We start from the raw sequence: 17,336 nt of genomic DNA on the forward strand, positions 1-17,336 counted from the left end.
CAGTTTACTTCTATTCATGGTTTTTAGTTTTATAATACAGTAGATTCCATTATAATACAATTATACAATCATGGAATATATCTATTCTAAATAGACCAATTCTTGTGAGTGTACATGATAATGGAATTCACTTAGGTATTTTCATATATGTAAATAGGAATATTATGTTAGATTCATTCTACTATCTTTCCTATTCCAATTTCCCCTCCCTTTCCTTTATTCTTTTTGTCTAATCCACCGAAATTCCTGCACGCCTTTATTGCTGTTTAACTTCCATATGTCAGAGAAAACATTCAACCTTTAATTTTGGGGGATTGGCTTATTTCATTTAGTGTGATAATCTGTATATCTATTCATTTACTGGTAAATGTCATAATTTCATTCTTCTTTATGGCTGAATAATATTCCATTGTGTATATATGCCAAAATTTCTTTATCCACTTATCTATGTTGGCTCCATAGCTTAGCTATTGTGATTTTATAAACATTGATGTGTCTGCATCACTGTAGTATTCTTTTGGGTTTATGCTGAGGAGTGGGATAACAGGGTCAAAGTGCAGTTTCATTATGAGTTTTTTGAATAATTTCCATATTGCCATCTATAGTGGTTGCACTGATTTGCAGTGCCACCATCAGTGTATGAGTGTACCTTTTTCCCCACATCCTCACCAACGTTAATGTTACTTATATTCTTGATAATTGCTATTCTTACTGGAGTGAGATGACATTTCAGTAGAGTTTTAATTTTTTATATTTATTTATTTTTTAGTTATAGTTGGACACAATATCTTTATTTTATTTTTATGTTGTGCTGAGTATCAAACCCATGCCCTTGCACATGCTAGGTGAGTGCTCTACTGCTGAGCCACAATCCCAGCCCTTATATTTTTAATTTGCATTTCTCTAATTTCTAGATATGTTGAACATTTTTTTCATATATTTGTTGACTGATTGTATTTCTTCTCCTGAGAAGTGTCTATTCAGTTCCTTTGCCCACTTATTGGTTATTTTCTTTTCTGGTGTGAAGTTTTTTGAGTTATTTGGTATATCCTAGATATTAATGCCGTATCTGAGGTGCAGGTGACAAAGATTTTCTCCTATTCTGTAGGCTCTCTCTTCACACTCTTGATTTGTTCTTCCTTTGCTTTGAAGGAGTGTTTTAGTTTGATGCCATCCCATTTACTAATTTTTTTAAAATTTTATTTTTTGCATTTTAGAAGTCTTATTGAGGAAGTTAGTTCCAGAAATAATATGTTGAAGTGTTGGGCCCAAGTTTTCTTCTAGTTTGTGTTGGGTTTCTGGTCTAATTGCTAGGTCTTTGGTACACCTTGATTTGCGTTTTATGCTGGGTGAGAGATAGGATTTAACTTTCATTCTATTACATATGGATTTCTGGTTTCCCACCACCATTTTTTGAAGAGAATCTTTTCCCCAAAGATATTGGAATCTTTGTCTAGTATGAGGTGACAGTATTTATGTGAGTCAGTCTCTATATCTTTTGTTCTATTGGTTTTCTTTCCTGTTGCGGTGCCAATATCATGTTGATTTGGTTAGTATAGCTCTGTAGTATAATTTAAATTATGTTATTGTGATGTCTCCTGCTTTGTTTTTCTCGCCAAGAATTCCTTTGGTTTTTCTGGGCCTCTTATTTTTCCAAATTAATTTTATGGCAGCTTTTTCTATTTGTATAAATAATATTATTGGGATTTTGATGGGAATTGCTATAAATATGTATAATACTTTTGTACTAAGGCCATGTTGACGATATTATTTCTCTCCAAGAACATGAGAGGTCTTTCCATCTTATAATGTCTTCCTTAATTTCTTTCTCTAGTGTACTGTAGTTTTCATTGTAGATGTCCTTCACTTCTTTTGAGTTTGGTTCCTAAGTTTTTTTTTTTTTTTTGAAGCTTACTGTGAATGAGATGGTTTTCCTAATTTCTCAGTTGATTCATTATTGGAATGTAAGAATTCAATTGATTTATGGGTGTTAATTTTGTAGCCTGCTATTTTGCTGAATTTATTTATGAGTTCTGGAAGTTTATTGATGGAATTTATTGTTGTTTATCATGGAAGATTTTTGCTTCATCTTCAAATCTGAAGCTTAAGTTTGTTGGATATGGAATTCTTGGCTGGGATCCATTTTCTCTCACAGCTTGATATATATTATTCCAAGATCTCCTAGATCTCAATTGAAAAATCAACTGAGACCCAGATTGGTTTACCAGTAAGGTGACCAGTCATTTTTATCTAGCTGCTTTAAAAATTCTAACCTTTTTTTTTTTTTGTATGTTGGGGACTTTCATAATAATGTGTCTTAGAGGGGGTCTGTTTTAATTTTGTGTATTTGGAGTCTTGGTTTCCTCCTGTATTTGATTTTCTATTTAATTCTTAAGGGTTGGGAAATTTTCTGAAGTTATTTCATTGAAAAAAATGTATATTTCTTTAGCCTGTATTTCAGAGCCTTCATCTATCTTTATGACTCATAAATTTGGCCTTTTCATGTTATCCCATATTTCTGTTCATGGTCTCTTAATATATTTTCTCCATGGTCAGCTTTGTTTTAAAGATTATATATTTTGTCTTCATTGCCTGAAACGTTATCCAAATAGTCTAGTCTGTTTGTGATGCTTTCCACTGAATTTTTAATTTGGTTTATTGATTCCTTCTTTTTTCCGATTTCCAATTGATTTTTCTTCAGAATCTCTATCTCCTTATTGAAGTGATCTCTCACTTCTTGTATTTTCTCTCTGAGTATTGTATTTTCTCTTGGTCCTTGTGTCATCCTCATAGATCAGCTTAACCATGAATTTTCTAAATTCTGTCTATGACATTTCCTCCACTGTGATGTCAATGGAGTCTGTTGTTGAGGTATTCTGTGTTGTTTGGGATGGTTTATTCAATTGCTTTTTCATTTTGTTTGTGTGTCTACCTATTGATTTTGATGGATCTGCAGCTGCAGAGTTTCAACACTATGAGCTTCTAGTGTCTCTGTATGTTTCTAGTACCTCACAGAGTAGCAGAGAACCCAACAATAGTGACAACCTATGCAGACAGTATATAGTAATAGACTAGGTAGTTATTATGATGGCTACAATGTTAATTGGCACAGTATGCAGAAATAGTACAATCAGCAATTTCCATCATTAAAAAAAGCAAATCATTTTTAACTATGTATGTCATAAAATTAAACAAAAGGTGTTGACTATGACTTCTACCATATTAATTACTTCTATACTATTGGTGGTGAGGGCTGGAATTATATAAACCAATTAGTGTTAAGTGGTATTAAGGCTAGAGTTGATTAGGAAGAAATAAGAAGAGATAGAAGGGTAGAAAAGTGTTTGCAATTTCAAAAGGTGAATAGGGCAAATGCAGTGGTAACATAGAATGTGTTGCTTATAAGGAGAAAGGGATAAAAAATTAAAGTTAAAATTAAACAGAAGAGGGAAATAACAAACAGAAGAATTTGGCTATTAGCAATGAGAGAGAGAGGGGGTGGAAATAACGGAAATAGATTGGTGGAAAAGACAGTACAAAACAAAATTGAAATATACTAATAAAAAACACTAACCCTCAAAAACAGAGCAAAGAAAAATAATTATCTTCAAATGGGGGGGTGGCTAGAAATGAGAAGACAAATATATATATATATATATATATATATATATATATATATATATATATATCCTTGAATCAATTAGTACATTAGAAAAATAATGAATGATCTTGGTGAAAAGGAGTCGTTTCCATGATGGTAGACAAAATATTCCATAGGAATATATGTTTACTGTCTGTACCCAACTGTTTTCTATTTCCTCTCAGCATATGAACTGAGTGTGGGAATATGGGCTCTCAAGTCCTTCCTTTTTTGTGTGTTGCTCACCTAGTTGCCAAGTGGGGCTTCAGACTTTTCACCTTCCCTTCCTGGTAGAGCAGTTAGGGTTGGGTTGGGCTGGGAAGGGCTGTCTTCTTGACTCCCAGGGTGTGTTCACCATTGAGAACTGTGAGAGGAATTCCTGTAAGTGGAATTCCCAGGTGTAGGGCTTAGGTTTAGTAGGTTCTAGATGCTTTATTGCTTGGCAAGTTGTCTGGAAGTGCTGAATCAATGTTCCTCTTGAACTCAATTGATGCCAATTTACACTGGGAGACTGTACCCCCGGACTCTCCCCCAAGTTTTCACTCCTTATACAGGAGAGCTTATCCTTCACTACTTTTGTTGCTTTCGGATACTGCCCTTTCTGGCCTTCTGGGGTCAATTGCTGAGCCCAGTGGAGAGGCAGAGTGTCAGGAGATGGGCTGGGCAGCCAAGTAACAGGCTGGGTGAGCCAAGACTGGGCAGGCCAGGCTTTCTGTGGGCTGGGGCTGGGTAGACTGGGTAAGCTGGAAAGGCCAGAAATTGGTAGGCTGGTGAGTGCTAAGTAGAGTTATACCTACCCGTTCAAATTCCTCACCTGCTATAGCTTGTCTTGGGAGGCCCTGTGAACTGCTGGACTCAAAGCATTGGAGGGACAGGGGTTTTCCCCCATCTCTCCAACAAAATGCTCTTCTCAGTGTCTGATTATGTCCGGGTTTGCTAGGCTCCATTAAGTCTTTCCTAGGTTCAGATAAGATCACACAGACCCTGTTCTGAATTCCTGGATCTGAGTTCCCAATCGGTTGGTGCTTTTGTGTGGTAGTCCTAAAATGGGTACTGGCTGGACTCCCTTCAGATTATTGGTAAACTCGGGGCATTTTTTGTAGACCTGTTTAGTGAGTCAAATAGCCTTTGGATGGGCTGGGTCAGACTGCTGCTCCAGTTTCAGCATTTTCTGAACTAAACCTATTGGTAGTATTTCTCAATTTTTTTTTTCATTTTCTGTGCTAATTCTACTGCTCCTGCTTATCTCTATTTTTTTCTCTTTTCCTTCTTTAAGGTACTCAAGCTTTCTTATTTTCTAAGCCCCTCTGTCTCATATCAAATATTAGTGAAATCTCTTTTCTACTCACCTTGGGGAGAAGCAGTATTCCTGCTGCTTGATTCCCAGGTAGCCAAGAAAAACTGCTTCACTCTAATCCACCACCATCATTTGCTGTGTTTTAAGAGCATGCTAGTACAAAATGCAGCACTCCTCATAAGGTAACAGATTCCAGAGTCTCCACAACATGTAATTTTTAAAAACTTCCAAGAAACAGAAGTAGTTCAATAGAAACAAACCCATGTATGATTCATGTTTTGGAATTATTAGTCTGAACATAAATGTTTTAGTCTATTTTTTTTTCTGATGTGAACAAATGATGTGACAAGAACGATTTTAAGGAGGAAAAGTTTGTTTGGGGGCTGTTTTAATCAGCTTTTTCACTGCTTTGACTAAAGGACTTGACCAGCACAATTAGAGAGGAGGAAGAATTTATTTGAGGTCTTAGTCCATAGAAGGCTGGCTCCATTCCTCAGGGCTCAAGATGAGGCTGAACATCATGGCGGGAGAGGATGGCAGAGGGAAGCAGCACACATGATAATCAGGAAGCAGAGAGAGACTCCAGTCTCCATATACAAATATATTCCCAAAGCCACGCCCCAATGCCCCAATTCCCACCTCCTTCAGCCACACCCTGCCACTTCAGTTACCATTAAGTCAATCACTATCAGGGGATTATCACTGATTTACAATCCAATCATTTCTCCTCAGAACCTGCATTTTTATTTTTTTTAACTTTAAGGCTTGCATACAACACTGCATTAGCAATACAATTGTAAAATACCGCTTCCATTTCTTTGGGTTTTGCATAAGATGGTTTTGCATCTACTGTGGGTAGATTGAGCAAGCATTGTTTTTCTTTTTTCTGTGTGTGTGTGTGTGTATGTGTGTTTTAGCATGCATTCAACTAGATATGATTCAGAATATACTATACCCCCTTTTTAAATTATTACAGTTAGCTAAAAATTTTCCAGGCAAGTCCACAAAACAGAATTTGCTTTAAGACCAAACCATGGAGTTAGGGAGACTAACAGCGCTGGGACCTGCTGGGCCAAGACACTGGTGTTTAGCTAAGTGTCAAGAGTATTAAGAAGAAGGTCCTGGTTGGAGGCACAAGGCCTGCAGGACCAGCTGTGGAACCTCAATGATGTGACTGCGCAGATCCATCTGCCAATGTTTATTTGCAGGTTGATCCCACTGATGGGTACATAGCTGCAGGTGGGTGTGCCTGGGTCCATGTAGAAGGCACAGTGACTGGGTGATGGGCAACAGGAGTTGGGGAATGGGCAGTCAGCAGGGTACCTGCTGACATGGCCATCATGGTCCCACCATCCTGCTCATGGTGACCCCATTGTCTCTAGGAGGAGGGATGGGAGCAGGGTACACTATTGCTGGCATGCCATTGGGCTGCACCATGGTGGTGTGATGGATGATGAGGAGGTGCTGCATACAGTGGCTGTGTGTAGTATGTGCCTTGCTGTGAATAAGGGTGGTGCTGGGGATAGGCATTCACACAGGGTGCATAGCAGTCTGGGAGGGGTTGGGGGAAGAAGAGTATGGCGGCATGGCCCCACTGGTGGGGGAACAGGACACTTTGTAAGGTGTGCCAGGAGTGTAACCTGCTTGGAAGGTAGGATTTGCTCTAGGTACTGAGTAGGAGAATAGGTAGAAGTTGTGGCTGCATAGCCCACGGGAAAACCAATTTGGATAACCAATTCCTTTGGCATTTACATAGGGAACCCCAGAAGATCCAGGACTATAAACAGGATTCATGGTTTCAAGAAAGAATCAACACCCAATTCTCCCATTTTCCATATTCTCTTGTTCTGGTGACTGCGACCTCTAGAAAGCCAAGAAGACATCCCTGTGCCATGAATAACCACCTGATTGGCCACCTGGGCCACAGCCCCAGATGCACAGACCACACTTGCCAGCACCCGGGGCCCCTGCCCGACCAGCAGACAAAGCGCAGCTGGACCCAGTCTGGCGCCCAGTGACCGCTCCCAGCCACTGGCCAGACCTTGACACCACCCTAGGCTGATGGACAACCTGTCTTAAGACAAGATGTTCCTAACATGGATAGAACACAAGAAATGATATATCATGATCCTCAGCATCAGTTTCTAATTCAAAATACAAGGTTAAAGGGTAGAGAACCAGGTCTAAAAAAAAATTAAAAAAATAACCAGGCTGAGTTTTTCAGTTTTCATTTGCTTTTGTTATATAAATCTGGGACAATTTCTTCACTAGACTAAAGGTCTCTATCCTAACTAGAGAATTAAATCCAATGATTTATTTAAAGACAGGGGCTTTTCCTGATAAATTGGGTCTAATTATTTACTGAAAATGAGTCAAATATGTCCTGGATGCTCTTTCTCAACAAACACTTGTTTCAAATATTTGTTTGACAAGAATTGTAAGAGCCAATACAGCAGACAGTTCTCTGGTCAATGTCTAAAGTTTGGAAATTATACAAATGGTTGAACAGATACCCATTTGTTTTAGATAACATGTCACTAAATAATTGTCACAGTACCTTATTTAAGCTACAATACCATTATACTATTGCGAGAAGATAGACTGAGGAATGAGTTCCAAACATTTTTTTTTTTCAAAATATTCTTTAAAGCTGAGCCAAAACCTACAGAAGTAGAAACTTATAAAATTTTAAGTGCAAGTATAAATAATAAGACAATCGCTAGATGGCTCTAATACAAAGTCTGATATTGAAGTTCACAGATTTTTGTTGAGACTATTAGAGTTGGCCTCTGGTTAGAGACTCAATATGGAACTTTATAAATAATTGAGTGGACATTGGTTGGGATGATTTTATCTTGTTTGTACAAACAGTGGGGAAATTTTAAGTCCCAAAACACTGAGTTGTTGGTGTAGTTGTTGTAAATTACTCTTTCTGAATGTACTTATGTACGTTCCAATTTTTAACAGAAAATACATGTGATTCATAATCTGTTCTTAGTCTCTAGTGGGGTTAATATACTTAAAAACTAAATAAATTTGTGTAGCTATATACTAAGAAGATGGTAAAAGATCCAAGACACAATTATAATTTATTCCATTTTAAATGATTCATTTATTTTCCAGTGAGTCATTCCCACCCACTCTGATTCTTGTAAAATATTATGATTCAGACATAGGAGATACAGTAGGGAAAATCTTTGAATTTATAAAGCTTGAAATAGGAGTCTTCTGTTTATGGATATGAAGATGTTTATGGATATGAAGATAGAGGGAAGATTAATGAATATTACAAAAATACAACATGTCCTTTTTAATTTCCCTAAAGTGAAAATATGCATGGGGAGAGAGAAATTTGGTTAACTGTTTAACAAAATGATGTGTACTCATCATTAAGTGCTTGTAATTATTTTTTTAGGTAAGTATCACCCTGAATCTCATAATGCAAACACTATCTTTGTGAACATTTCTGTCACGTTTATCTAGTGTTGTTTTCTGTATATCTTTAATTTTAAATAATCAGAATTATACTCAATAAGCTTTCTTATAATCCATTATTTTCCTTAATATTAGGTTATGGATATCAGTTCATCAATAATACTAAATAAGGTAAAACAAAACCTGTCAGTGACTAGTAACTATACATTTTTTTTGACAAATAGTAACCACTTGGTAAATGCTAGTTAATATTATTGTCATATATTAATAAGTTAAGAAATATAAATTTTAAAAAGATCCAGTTGGTACAGCAAATCATAGTTTTATGATTTAAAATTTTTATTCATCATTCAAATTTAAAAAAAAAATATCTGAACATATTTACAAAGCATTATCAGGGGAATGTGAAGATTTAACAAAAATAAAGACAGTAAAAAAGGGCAATAAAATTAGGAGAAGTAATTTATATAGCAATCATTAGATGTCTGTGCTTTCTTGTGTTACTTAAAAAGTGCCATGAATTAAGTCCCCAAGTTCCTACGAAGAATTTTATTCTAATTAGAAATCGCCATACTTTGTAAAATGTTATTAGGTATATTGCTTCCTCTTGAGTTTCCTTTGGGAAGTTGACTTATAAACTGTTTATTTTTAACTACCTAGCAGCTATTGTTATAGGAAACCTGTGACTTATTAGTAAAAAGACAGAATTATTTAATCTACTCACAGTCTTATTTGTTTAACATACCAGATATTGCTGGTCAAAACTCACAATCTTGCCCTCTATAGGTCAAAGACTTTTATAAACAGCTGACTCAGGACTGCAGTACAGTTCCATGGTAGAGCACTTTCCTATTGTATAAGGCCCTGGGTATGATCTCTAGCACTGTGGAAGAAACTAGAAAGAAAGCAAGAAGGAAAGAAAAAACGCTGACATGATGGTGGCAAGCTTAGGCAGCAATGAGGTTTTATGGATCAAAACTATGACTATAGTTTGATAAATGACATCCAACTAGTCGCTGAATGGCTATTTTATATAATTTCTCTTTTACAAAAGCCAAGAACATAGTAGTATAAATTGATCCTTTATTTCAGTTATTCATTCAACTATTCAATCACTTATTAATAATCAATTATTGAAGGTGTACCATGGTCAAGGAATCATTGTAAGTGCTATGAATGCAATTGTAAAATAGACCTGATCTTCCAAATCACTTGTATAAAGTCTAGTAAGAAATACTGATAAATTCATGAGGAGTGAGTGTTATGGGATCATTTATGTCTTTAACAGAGTATGTTGCCAGGAACATCTTCCTAGAACAAAAGATTAATGAAGTGGAGGCCAGAATAATTGAATGGGAATTAGTCATGTAAAAGGAAAATAGGATTGCTATAAGTCAAAGATTAAGCATGTTTGAAGAACCAGAAGCAGAGAAAGTACTGACATTAAACAAAAAGCATTTCTCATGTCTAAAACTGAATATTCTAGTAGGTAAGTTATAAAAAGACTGAAGTGGTACATAGGTCCAGTTCACAAAGACCCTGGTAAAAGACAGAAAGGAGCTTGGGAATTATATGCTAAACTGTTGATAACCACTGAATGATGTTAAGCAATATGTTGTCATCACTTTTGCATTTTAAAAGGATAACTTCAGCTAACTTGTGGGAAAATATCTTAATTGAAGGATAATTTGATAAACCACATGGGGGAATTTTAGCCTGCATAAATGTGGCAAGCAGTGAAGATGAAGGGGACAGGTGATACCCTGACATTATGGACTGGATGTGGCAATGACCAGGATAATAATAAAAGGACAGAATTATTTAACAGGATAAAACAGAATTTGTAAAGAGTATTTATATAAGAGAACAAAAAAATTTAAAAAATGTTTCTAATTGAAGTATAATTTTCATGTAAAACAAAGGAATCCATTTTAAGTGTCGAGGTTGAAGAGTATGACAGATGTGTACACCCCGGCTCACCACCCATATACTTGTAGGATATTTCTACTAACTCACTAAATTTCTTCTTGTTCATTTCTAGTCAAACTTCATCTCCCAAAGGAAACTATTCTGATTTCATACAGTTTAGTTTTGCTTATTCTTGAATTTAATAAAAATGGAATAATATATTATATAAACCTTTGTGACTTGTCTTCTTTCACTCAGAAAAAAATGCTTTTGAGGATTAGCAACATAAATTTAGCAGTGCTTTTCCATGCTGGGTGACATTCATTCATTACAATTTGTTTATCCACACCAGGCAGGGTAGCATATACTTGTAATCTCAGAGACTTGGACACTGAGGCAGGAGGATTACAAATTCCAGGCCAGCCTGAGCAACTTAAAAAGATTGTCTCTGAATAAATATGAAAAGGGGTGAGGATGTAGCTCAGGGGCAAAGCACTCCTGGCTTCAATCCCCAGTACCATCTCCTCACTTATCCACATATAAATCATTTATCAATTCTCTTGTTGATGAATACCTACACTGCCTTCAATATTTGTGTATTATGGGGAAGTATTGTTATAAACATCCTTTCACCAATTTTACTCTTCTCTTCAGTAAATACCTAGAATAGTAGCTACCAAATCAAAGATGAGACATGTGCTTAAGTTTATAAGATAATGCTAATCTTTTACAGTGATTGTAACATTTTTACCTTGAATGAAAGTTCTGATTGTTTCAAATCCTGACACTTGGTATAGTCAGGTTTTATATTATCCCTCTGTTGAAGATGAAGTAGTATCTGAATGTACCTAGACTTTCAACTAGTGATGCTGAACATTTTTTCATGTGTTTGCCATTCATATATCTTTTTATAAAGAACTTAAAGCTTGTGAGATATTTCCCCTATTATTGAGTTATAATTTTAAATAATATTTTCCATATCTCATGTAATTTCCTATTCATTCATAAAAGCATGATTTATTTCCTTAAGGTTGGTGATAACACATATTTTTAATTCTTATTATTAGGCTCATTGCCTATCCCCTCTGGTATGGGTCAAATTATTCATACTAACATACCTAAAATTTTTCTATTGTATTCTGGGCATAAATATGTATATTGTATAACTTCTGTACCTTTCTCTCTTCCTTTCCGAGTACTTATTTTTATATAGTAATTAATTTTAATAATTAACTTCGCTGGGCTTAAATTTCCAGCTGTCTTTTCTAACCTGGATGACAGCTGACAACCACGCACAGTTCTTTTTGTTCCCTTGCAGTGTGTACTGTCAGTGTGTCACTTGGTGGCCATCTGAGATCTTATCAGAGGTTTCACACACAAGTGGGACTGTCACTTTCTTACCTCAGCTGTTGTGATGGTGGTATCTTTACCCTCTGTTTCTTTGAACAAGTATGACTAAATATTTTTTATCCATCTTTAGCCACCCTGTAGTGTCAAGTTCAAGTAGTCAAGATGTGAAAAACAAGAAAGCTACACAGTGTGTTTCCTTCCTTCAAGGGTCTACTCCCTCTGCCTTCAGCCAGGACAACTGCAGTGCCTTCACGTGGAGCTTTTTGTTTTAGTTTGTGTTGAATTTATTGTTATCCTCAGAAACTTTGATGAAATAGAAGCCACTCAGCAATTACCAGACAGGGAGCCTACAGGCTTGATTTTCAACTTTGCAGGATTCTGTTTGTTTTGTATTTGTCTTATGTCCTGGAGAGAATGTCTTAGCCCATGAGTGCAAGTTTTACTCCTAACCAGTAGCTTTTCTAAAGTTTGGATTCAGAACTGTTTACCAAGACCCCCTGCTTCCTAAGAATTACAACTTTCCTCCCTGACCTGAGCAACAGAGGAGTTTTCTTGTTTGGCTTTTTAAACTTCTGGTTGTTTTTGTTCCTTATTTTTTTTTCAAGTGGGCTCTTTGTAATTCTAGAATAAACCATACTCAGGGGAAGATTATATATATATATATATATATATATATATATATATATATATATATATATATATATATATATATATATATATTCATATTTTATGGCTCTCTCCTATCTTCTGACCCTTTACTTCCCAAGTACAGTCTCAGGCCCCTCCTTTGGTACCACAATACTGAAGTTCTGGGGTACCTTCAATTGAAAAGTCATTGAAGTGTGGGTCTTGCCAGTCTATTTTCCTTCTTTCAAGGATGGAGGACTTTCATTTTCTCCCTGATTTCTGTCAATTATCCAGGCCATCATGTAGTCATTTTTTGTTTTCACAGTGTATACTGTTACCTCTAGGAGGACTTAGTCTGATATGAACTACATAACATTAGTGAAAATAAAATTAAGTTTTTTAAGATAATAGAGAATTAAGCATATTTAAAAAGATAATTAGAAAGAAGGGACACAACTAATGAACATACAGGATAACAGAATTAAAAAGCACATAAAGTCAGGAGGGGATAGAATTCAGGTCATATGTGAAAGAATGAGGCTCCCAGGACCTTCCAAGGAGGATACATCTGTTTCCATTTCAAAATAGGAGGGAATGATAACTATTGAAGGAGCTGCACTTATTAAAATTAGATAGCAGAAACAATAAGGATAGTCATAATCCCAGTCTTAATTTACATTATCTGATGAACACCTACCCACCAGGGACTATTCTGAATACTTAAAAGTTCACGGTATAATTTATCCTGTCCAATGATTCAGTGATGAAAATCCTTTTATTATCATTATTATGGAAGATAAATCTCATTCAGAAAGTTTGTTACCCATTTAAGGTCATATACTGACTGAGATTTGAATATAGACTGACACACTGGCATCTGCTGTTAATAGTGTCCTTAGAGGAAGTCATGTGATTTTGTGAAGGCCTCTGTTTGCTTTGTGAAATCTTGATGTCAATATTGAAAATGCAATACCTGGTATTTGAGGATAGTAAAAAAGGCAACTCTGAAGAATGGGAATAGAAACATAATTGGGAAACATGAAAAGGTTTCTCTGTAATGTTAAGGGTCCTATTACACAAGGAAGCCAGAATTATCCCTGCCCAAGGAACAAGTAATTTTTTATGATTTTTTGGTTTTCTTTTATTAACTAAAACCCATAGTTTACATTACATTCATATGTTAATTATATTTGGGAGGTGATTTGGTCCTGAGAGCAGAGGATTTATCCATTCACGGACTAAATGGTTATTGAGGGAATGGTTTTATTATAAAACCACTTGCTCAATGTTTGCCCTGTCTTGCCATATGACCCCCTACCTTGCCATGTGGCCCTCCACCAAGTTATGATATGGTAAGGAGGCCCTTACCAGATACTGAGCAGCCTCCAGAAGTATGAGCTACATAAATCTCTATTCTTTGTAAACCACCTGTTCTATAGTATTCAGTTATAGCAACAGTAAATACACCAGGATGTAAGATATATTAATGTTCATAGTTTGCTACATAGAACTATAGGTTTTGCCAAATTAATGATGTCATATATCCATTTTTACAGTATCAAACTGTAGTTTCACATATACCAAAATATCTCTACTTTACCTAATCATGATTCCTCTCTTTGTGGCCTTTCCCCACCCTGAAATTCTGGCACATATTTGACTTTATATTGTCTCTATAGTTTTACCTTTTCCAGAACATGATGTACTTGGAATCATAAAGTAATGTAACGCTTTATGATCAGTTTCTTTCATTTGGTGAAATGCATTTAGTTTTCTTTAACACTTTTTGAATGTCTTACAAGTTCATTTCATGTAATTTCTTCCACCATACCCTACCTGTCTAATGGTTTCACCACTTTCAAGTAAGTCTATTCAAATTATTAATCCATCAAATGGATTAATCCACTGATGAAGTCAGAGATCTCATGACCCAATCTTTTCACCGATGAACATTGTTACATTGCTCAAAACATGAGCTTTGGGGGAACCATTCTGGATTCAAGCCATAACAAGTACTGATTAATGCTCTATAATATATATGTAGTAGAGTATATCCATTTTCCTTTTTAAAGAGAAATTAAATAGGAGTTTTCTTCCAGAAATTGACACTTATGTATAAAGGTGCTATAATTATACATATGCAGATACATATATATGTTTCAAATCAGTTTAAAAAACACTTAGGAACAAGATTGCTTTGTTATATATAATAGTATCTTCAGCTTTATAGAAGATTGCCATATTCTCTTCCAAAGTAGATGTTCAAATTTGCATTTGTACCAGCAATAAATGAACATTTCTGTGGTAATAATTCCTTGTTAGAATCTGGTATTGTCAGTGTTTTGGATTTTTTACTTTCTTTAAGTGTTTAGTGGTATTATGTAGTTGCTTTAATTTGCATTTCTCTGATGAGGTATAACATTGAGCACCTACTTGTATGCTTTTTTCATCTTTACACCTTATTTGGTTAAGTGTCTTTAAAGACCTATTGCCAACTTATTTAATTAGATTGTTTTCTTACTGTTGAGTTTTAAGAGTTCTTTATATATATTTTATAACAGTTTTTTTCCTATCACTATGTCTGTTACAAATATTTATCTACCATTCTGTAGTCTGGTATCTCACCTTTTTATAATCACTTTTGCAGAAGAGATAATTTAATTTTAATGAAGTCTGATTTATAAATTGTTTCGTTCACAAATTGCACATTTCATGTTGCATAAGAAGCCATGCATAACCCAAATTTATTCAGCTTTTTTTCTAAGTTATCTTCTAGCAGCATTATACTTTTGTGTTTTACCTTAAAATCTAGGATGTGTATTGATTTATTTCTTGTGAAGTGTTTAAGATCTTTGTCTCTAGATCCACATGTTCATATGTTTGGTATTCTGTTGAAAAGACTATTTTTTCTTCTTTGAGTAGCCTCTGTTCCTTGATCAATTATCGGCTACTTATATTTTATGGGTTTGTTTCTAGGCTTTGTACTCTGTTTCATTGGTCTATTTGTCATTCCATTCATAAACACTACCATCTTAATTATTTCAGCTTTTGCAATATGTCTGAAAGTCAGATCATGTTGGTCCTCCAAAACTCATGTTGACTAATCAGGATCTTTTGTTTTTCCATGTAAGCTTCAGAACTGTTTTGTCAATATCCATAAAATAGCTTCTTGATGTATTGATTCAATTACACTGAATATGCAGATCAAATTGGAAGGACCTGATATCTTAGCAATATTGAGTCTTCCCATCAATGGACCTGGAATATGTCTTTATTTTAGTAAGTCTTTAATTTCTTCATGTTTTATACTTTCAATGTGTGTGTATGTATGTATATGTGTGTATACACACACACACACACATATATATATATATAATAAAATACATTTAAATATATATACACACATATATATGTATTTTATTTAAACCCATTTATTTTTCTCTTTTTAATGCAATTATTCTAGGAATACATGTTTTGAAAATGAAATTTCAATTTTCATTGCTAATATATAGGAAAAGAAATGCCTTTTATATATTTGCATTGTATCCTGCATCTTTGCTATAATTGCTTTATTAGTTCCAGAAGGGCTTTTTGTTTTGTTTTTTATCTTTTGAGAATAATTTCATCTATGAACAAAGACAAATTTATTTCATCATTTACAGTTTGTAAACAGTTCATTTTTTTTTTCATTCCTTGTTATATTTCTAGGATATTCAGTATAACATTGATTAGGAAAGGTCAGATAGTACTTTCTTGCTTTGATCCATTATTAGGGAAAAGTTATATAGTTTCTCAACATTAAGACTTTTACAGCATCCATCATCAAGTTAAGAAAGTTCTTTTCTCTAATTTTAGACCTATATCACTTTTATTTTTGCTTATAATATTTCTTAAGCTAGGCATAGTGGTACTTCCCTGTAATTCCTGTGATTTAGGAAGCTGAAGCAGGAGCATCTCAAGTTCAAAGCCACCTGTAGCAACTTAGCAGGACCCCAAGCAACTGGGGTCCTAACCAACAACCTTGTCTCTAAATAAAATATAAAAAGGGGGAATGCCTGGGAGTATGGCTCAGTTATTAAGTGCTTCTGGCCCCTGAGTTTAATCCTGGAAGGAAGGAAAGAAGGAAGGAAGGAAGGAAGGAAGGAAGGACGGAAGGAAGGAAGGAAGAAGGGAGAGAGAAGAAAAGAAAAGAGTTTCTTTTAAGACAGATCTACTAGTGACAAATTTGAAATTTTTGTCTGAGGATATCTTTATTTTTATATAATTTCAAAGGATGATTTCAGTGGGTAGAGAATTCTAAACAAGTGAGTATTTTTTTCTTTCAAGATGTTAAATATTTTACTCCATTTTCTTTTTACTTACGTTGTTTCTGAAGAGGAATTCAATGTAATCTTTTTCTTTATTCCAGTATGGGTAATGTGCCCACTTTTCTCCATACATTCTCTTTATATTTGGTTGTCTGCATTTGCGTAGTATATAGCTAGAGGTACTTTTAAAAAAGATCCTATGAAAATTCTCTAAACTTCCCGGATCTGTGGTTTGGAATCTGTCATTGATTTTGAAAAAAAATTTAGTTAATTTTACTTCAAATATTTCTTTTTTTCATATATAGTGTTTATTTGTAAGAAAACAGAGATAGTTTTCAATAATAGTTATAATATTTTCATAAAGTAATAGTAATCTCTGTACACATTGTTTTAGTACACTGTAATTTTAGCTAGTTTTTTTCTTGCTTTTTAGAGTTTTTGTTTTTGTAAATTTGCTCTTTTTAGATATACATGCAGTAGAGTGTATTTTGACATATTATACATACATGGAAAATACCTTATTCAAATTAGGATCCCATTCTTGTGGTTGTACATGATGAGGAGTTTCATTGGTTGTTTATGCATATATGCACATAGGTAACTCCTGACCTATTCATTCTGTTGTGTTTCCTACTCCCATCTCTCCTCCTTCCCTTCATTCTTCTTTGTCTACTCCAATGAACTTCTATTTACCCTCTCCCCTTATTATGTGTCACCATCCACATATCAGAGAGAACATTTGGCCTTTGATTTTTGAGGATTGACTTATTTC

The 17,336-nt window shown here is 34.8% G+C and overlaps 1 pseudogene; it reads right to left on the reverse strand.

Annotated features, from left to right (window-relative positions):
• Positions 1-6,028: 6,028 nt before the first annotated feature.
• Positions 6,029-6,731, reverse strand: LOC124105168 (myelin-associated neurite-outgrowth inhibitor-like; annotated as a pseudogene).
• Positions 6,732-17,336: the final 10,605 nt, after the last annotated feature.

This window comes from Marmota monax, unplaced genomic scaffold (genome assembly GCF_021218885.2).
Source record: "Marmota monax isolate L192 unplaced genomic scaffold, Marmota_monax_Labrador192_F-V1.1 WCK01_AAM20220418_F8-fsc00129, whole genome shotgun sequence".
Taxonomy (NCBI): Eukaryota; Metazoa; Chordata; class Mammalia; order Rodentia; family Sciuridae; genus Marmota; species Marmota monax.